Here is a 6,755-nt window from a genome sequence, read left to right on the forward strand (position 1 = left end):
TGGAGCCTCCAGTGAACAATTCAGGGAATTGCACAGCTTTCTGAGCCAGGAACACCGAGGTCCGAACATCACGGCAGTGGGAGTGCTCCACGGTTCGGAGGGACCAGGGTGCGGAGGACCTGCGTGCCCCTGCAAATGGGAGGAGCGTGGATTTTCTCTGATCGGAGCGGCAGCGGCAGAGGCAGCAGCACCAGCAGCACCAGCGGCACCAGCAGCGGTGGCTGAGGTTTGCAGCTCATAGCCTTCCGGTGGAGGCGACTGGTGTGGTGGCTGGTGGGAGTTGTTGCAGGAGAGGGGACTTGGGGCAGGATTTGGGTCGCGTGGAGCCTTCAGACCCAGACTGGACTCGGCGGACAGTTCGGCCCCAGAGTCCCGGGTACTGGCCCAGCCCAGCAAGCAATTCTACCTGAGGCACTAACTCAGCTTTGGCCACAGCTCCCCTGCTGTGGCACAGGCTTAGTTGAGTGTGCAGCTCTACACTAGGCAGCACCTCAGCTCAGCGGCAGCTCCCCTGCGGTGACACAGTCTTGGCGGAGCACTTGGTTCCAAAAGAGGTGCTAACTCAGAGCAGCCCCAGGTCTCCTGCTGTGGCACAGGCTTGGCCAAGCACTCAGTTCCACCCTAGGCGCCACCTCAGCTCAGCGGCAGTTCCCCTGCAGTGACACAGTCTGGGTGGAGCACTTGGCGCTAAGTCAGAGCAGCCACAGCTCTCCTGCTGTGGCACTGGCTGGACAGAGCGTTCAGTTCCACCAGCTCTAAGACTCTGGTTGGACACAGTGTGCAGTTTGAATCCAGAATTTCTGGCTGAGATTGGTGGTCAGTTCGGGCCCTGAGTCAATAACTGACCACAGCACGCACTTTGGGCCAAAAGGCCCTAGCTGAGCTTGGTGCGTAGTCCCAGCCCAAAAATTCTGACTGGACCCTGTGTGCATTTTGGGCCCAGAATCCCTAGCTGAGCTTGGCAGACGGTTCAGGCTCTGAGAATCTAGCTGAGTTCAGCCCGTGGTTCGGGCCCAGTGTTCCTGACTGGACTTGGCAGGGAACACAGAAGGCTGTGGATACCTTGGCCTGACCCAATGCTCATTCAAAGACCCAGAACAATTGCAGGATCCACAGCACAGGGGGGCGGAAGATCACTGGCTGTGAGAGACCAGAACAACAGGGCTAACCTCCTAACATCCACACCAGTGAAGCTTTGAGCTCGCAGCCTAGGGAAATCGTGAGAAAACAAGTGAATCTATCGTCAGACACCCTCCATCCAACTCTGGAAGCTACCCAACAAAAACAAAGATGGCAAGATGTCTAAAGGACAAGGAAAAAGCATACGCAAAAAAAACCGAAAACAACATGGCATCTCCAGTTTCCAGCTATCCCAAAGAAAACAACCCAGAGAACTCAAAACAACGGAAATACAAGAAAATGACCTCAAATCCTTAGTAATGAGGATGATAATGGAGGAAACAAATAAAATTCATAATCAAATGCAGGAAGACGCAGACAAACAGGTGAGAGACATAAAAGAAGCACATAGAGTGGAACTGGAAAACTTGCAGGAAAATGCAAACAACCAGATGAAAGAAATAAATAAAACGGTTCAAGCTCTGAAGACCTATAAAGAGGCAATGGAAGAAACTCAGGAATATACAAAAAATCAGATGAAAGAAATAAAAAACTCAGTTCAAGATCTGAAAATGAAAATGGATTCAATGATAAACACACAGACAGAAGAAAAACGAGAACGTGAGACCTCAGAGAAGAGGGCGAGCAACACAGAGGTGAGCTTTTCTAACAGAATCCAAGAGATGGAAGAACGAATCTCAGGTCTAGAAGATACAATCACAGATATTGAATCAACCATTAAAGAAAATGCCAAATCTGGAAAAATCCTGACACAAAACATCCAAGAAATTAAGGACACCATGAAAAGAAGAAATCTGCGGATAATAGGCATTGAAGAAGGAGAAGACATCAGACTACAGGGCCCAGAAACTATTCTCAACAAGATCATAGAAGAAAATTTCCCCAATCTAAAGAAAGAAATGCCTATAAACATACAAGAAGCCTACAGAACACCAAATAGAATTGACCAGAAAAGAAAACCTGCCCGCCACATAATAATCAAAACACAAAACATGCAGAACAAAGAAAAAATATTAAAAGCTGCAAGGGAAAAGGGCCAAATAACATTTATAGTAAACCTATCAGAATTACACCGGACTTCTCAGCAGAGACCATAAAAGCCAGAAGGGCCTGAACAGAGATCCTGCAAACCCTAAGAGACCACAGATGCCAGGCCAGACTACTTTACCCAGCAAAATTATCAATAACCATTGATGGAGAAAACAAAATATTCCATGACAAAAACAAATTCAAACAGTACCTATCCACAAACCCAGCTTTACAGAAGGTACTAGAAGAAAAACTCCATCCCAAAGGGTCAAGCTACAACCAAAACTACCCAGGAAATAGATAACTATCCCATGGCAAAAACACAACTACACAAACGCTCGACTGGAAACAACATCAAAATTAAGACTCTTAACAGTCACTGGTCATTAATATCTCTCAACATCAATGGCCTCAATCCTCCAATAAAAACACACAGACTAACTGAATGGGTACATAAACAAGATCCAACATTCTTCTGCACCCAAGAAACACATCTCACCCATAATGAAAGGCATTACCTCAGGGTAAAAGGTTGGAAAAAAATATTCCAAGCAAATGGTCACAAGAAGCAAGCAGGCGTAGCCATTTTAGTATCGAACAAAATAGACTTTCAACCAAAATTAATCAAAAGGCATGAGGAAGGACACTTCATACTCATCAAAGGTAAAGTCAACCAAGATGACATCACAATTCTGAACATCTATGCTCCCAATACAAAGGCACCCACATTTGTAAAAGATCTCCTAAAAAAGCTTAAACCACACATCGATCCCCACACAATAATAGTGGGAGACTTCAACACCCCACTCTCACTGAAGGATTAGTCATTGAAACAGAAACTAAGCCGAGAAATAACATCATTAACCAATGCCATGGGTCAAATGGATCTAACAGATATCTATAGAACCTTTCACCCAAACAAGAAAGAATACACCTTCTTCTCTGCACCCCATGGAACCTTCTCCAAAATTGATCACATCGTAGGTCACAAAGCAAGCCTCAATAGATACAAGAGGATTGAAATAATACCTTGTATCCTATCAGATCACCATGCTCTTAGGCTGCAATTCAACACCAACAGAAATAACAAAAAGCCTACACGTACGTGGAAACTAAACAACTCTCTGCTAAATGACACCTGGGTCAGGGAAGAAATAACGAAAGAAATCAAGGAGTTTCTGAAATTCAATGAAAATGAAGAAACAACATACCCAAATTTGTGGGATACATTGAAAGCAGTGCTAAGAGGAAAATTCATAGCACTAAGTGCCTTTAAAAAGAAATTGGAAACATCGCACATAAGCATCTTAACAACACAACTGGAAGCCCTAGAAAAAAAAGAAGCAGAAACACCCAAGAGGAGTAGACGCCTGGAAATAATCAAACTCAGGGCTGAAATTAACAAATTAGAAACTTAGAAAACAGTCCAAAGAATCAACAAAACCAAAAGCTGTTTTTTTGAGAAAATCAACAAGATAGACAGACCATTAGCCAAACTAACTAAAAGGCAGAGAGACAGTATTGAAATCAACAAAATCAGAAATGAAAAGGGAGACATAACAACAGACACTGAAGAAATACAAAGAATCATAAGATCCTACTTTGAAGGCATATATGCCACAAAATTTGAAAATCTAAGGGAAATGGATAATTTTCTTGATCAATTTCAGTTGCCAAAGTTGAATGAAGAACAGATAAACAAGCTAAATAGTCCCATTTCCCCTACAGAAATAGAAGCAATCATCGATGGTCTCCCAACCAAAAAAAGCCCAGGGCCAGATGGTTTCAGTGCAGAATTCTACCAGATCTTCAAGGGCGATCTAATACCTATACTCTTCAAGCTACTCCAAAAGATAGAAATGGATGGAAAATTACCAAATTCATTCTATGAGGCCATAGTCCCATTGATACCTAAACCTCACAAAGACTCAACAAAGAAAGAGAATTTCAGACCAATTTCTCTTATGAACATAGATGCAAAAATACTAAATAAAATACTTGCAAAACAAATACAGGATCACATCAAAGATATCATTCATCAGGACCAAGTAGGCTTCATTCCAGGCATGCAGGGATGGTTTAATATACGGAAATCCATCAATGTAATCCACCATATAAACAAACTGAAAATAAAAAACCACATGATCATCTCCTTGGATGCAGAGAAAGCATTTGACAAAATTCAACACCCATTCATGTTTAAAGTTTTAGAGAGATCGGGGATACAAGGCACTTTCCTCACCATAATAAAGGCCATATACAGCAAGCCAATAGCCAAAATCAAAGTAAATCATGAGATGCTCAAGGAAATTCCTCTAAAATCGGGAACAAGGCAAGGCTGCCCACTCTCTCCATATCTCTTCAATATAGTACTCGAAGTTCTAGCCAGAGCAATAAGACAACAAAAGGAGATCAAGGGTATCCAAATGGGAAAGGAGGAAGTCAAATTATCCCTATTTGCAGATGATATGATAGTGTACATAAGTGACCCTCAAAATTCCACCAGAGAACTCCTAAAGCTGATAAACACCTTCAGCAAATTGGCTGGATACAAAATTAACTCAAAAAAGTCTGTAGCCTTCCTATACACAAATGACAAGCTTGCAGAGGAAGAAATTATAAAAACCACACCCTTCACATTAGCCACAAGCAATATAAAATATCTAGGAGTTACCCTAACTAAGCAAGTGAAGGACTTGTATGAAAAAAAATTCAAAACTCTGAAGAAAGAGATTGAAGATGACCTGAGAAGATGGCATGATCTTCCTTGCTCATGGATCGGGAGATTTAACATAGTAAAAATGGCCATCCTACCAATAGCAATCTACAGATTCAATGCAATCCCTATCAAAATACCTACACAATTTTTTAAAGACATTGAAAGTTCAATTCTGAACTTCATATGGAAAAACAAAAAACCCAGAATAGCTAAAACAATCTTGTCCAATATAAGGTGCTCTGGAGGAATATCCATACCTGATTTCAAACTGTACTATAAAGCAATAGTAATTAAAACAGCATGGTACTGGCACAGCAACAGGCTGGTTGATCAGTGGAATCGAATCGAAGACCCAGATATGAATCCACACACATATGATCACTTGATTTTTGACAAAGAAGCCAAATCCATTCAATGAAAAAAGGAGAGCATCTTCAACAAATGGTGCTGGTCTAACTGGAGGTCTATGTGTAAAAAAATGAAACTGGACCTATATTTGTCACCTTGCACAAAATTCAAATCCAAGTGGATTAAAGACCTCAACATAAAACCAGAGACACTAAGCCACTTAGAGAAAAAAGTGGGAAAGAGCCTGGAACATATTGGCACAGGAGACAACTTCTTGAACAGAACACCAACAGCCCAGGCCTTAATGTCAACCATTAATAAATGGGACCTAATGAGGCTGAGAAGCTTCTGTAAGGCAGGAGACACTGTCAAGAGAACAAAGCGACAGCCTACAGACTGGGAAAAAATCTTCACCAACCCTACATCTGACAAAGGTCTAATATCCAAAATATATAAAGAACTCAAGAAATTAAACACCACCAAACTGAATAACCCAATTGAGAAATGGGGCTTGGAACTAAACAGAGAATTCTCAACAGAGGAGTATCAAATGGTTGAGAAACACTTAAAGAAATGCTCAACCTCCTTAGTCATCAGGGAAATGCAAATCAAAACAACTCTGAGATTCCATCTTACACCCAACAGAATGGCTAAGATCAAAAACTCAAGCGACACCACATGCTGGCGAGGATGTGGGGAGAGAGGAACACTCCTTCATTGCTGGTGGGAATGCAAACTAGTACAGCCACTTTGGAAATCTATCTGGTGCTATCTCAGAAAAATGGGAATAGGGCTTCCTGAAGACCCAGTTATTCCACTCTTTGGAATATACCCAGAAGATGCTCCAGCACACAACAAGAAACTTTGCTCAACCATGTTCATAGCAGCCTTATTCATAATAGCCAGAACATGGAAACAGCCTAAGTGTCCCTCAGTAGAAGAGTGGATAAAGAAACTGTGGTACATATACACTATGGAATACTACTCAGCTACTAAAAACAAGGAATTCCCAAAATTTGTGGATAAATGGATTGAGCTAGAAATGATCATAAGGAGTGAGTTAACCCAGAAGCAGAAAGAATCAAATGGTATCTACTCACTTATATCTGCATACTAGCCCAAGGGGCATGTCCCACGAAAGCCTTCACTTACAAGGAAACTGGGACAGAGGGGAAAGCATCCTATTGAGACTCTAAATTGAGAGACGCATGGGAGAATAGCAAAATAAAAGGATACAGATGGTCCTAGAAATCTACAAGTAGAACAATATGATAGGCAGATTTGGGCCCAGGGGTCCCGCTCAAACTAAGGCACCAGCCAAGGACAATACAGGAGGTAAACTTTAAACCCCTTCCCAGATCTAGCCAATGGTCAGAATATTCTCCACAGTTGAGTGGAGAGTGTGATATGACTTTCTCACGTACTATGGTGCCTCACATTTGACCATGTCCCCTGGAGGGGGAGACCTGGTGGCACTCAGAGGAAGGACAGCAGGTAGCCAAGAAGAGACTTGATACCC

Source organism: Acomys russatus, chromosome 18, assembly GCF_903995435.1.
Source record: "Acomys russatus chromosome 18, mAcoRus1.1, whole genome shotgun sequence".
NCBI classification, from domain to species: Eukaryota; Metazoa; Chordata; class Mammalia; order Rodentia; family Muridae; genus Acomys; species Acomys russatus.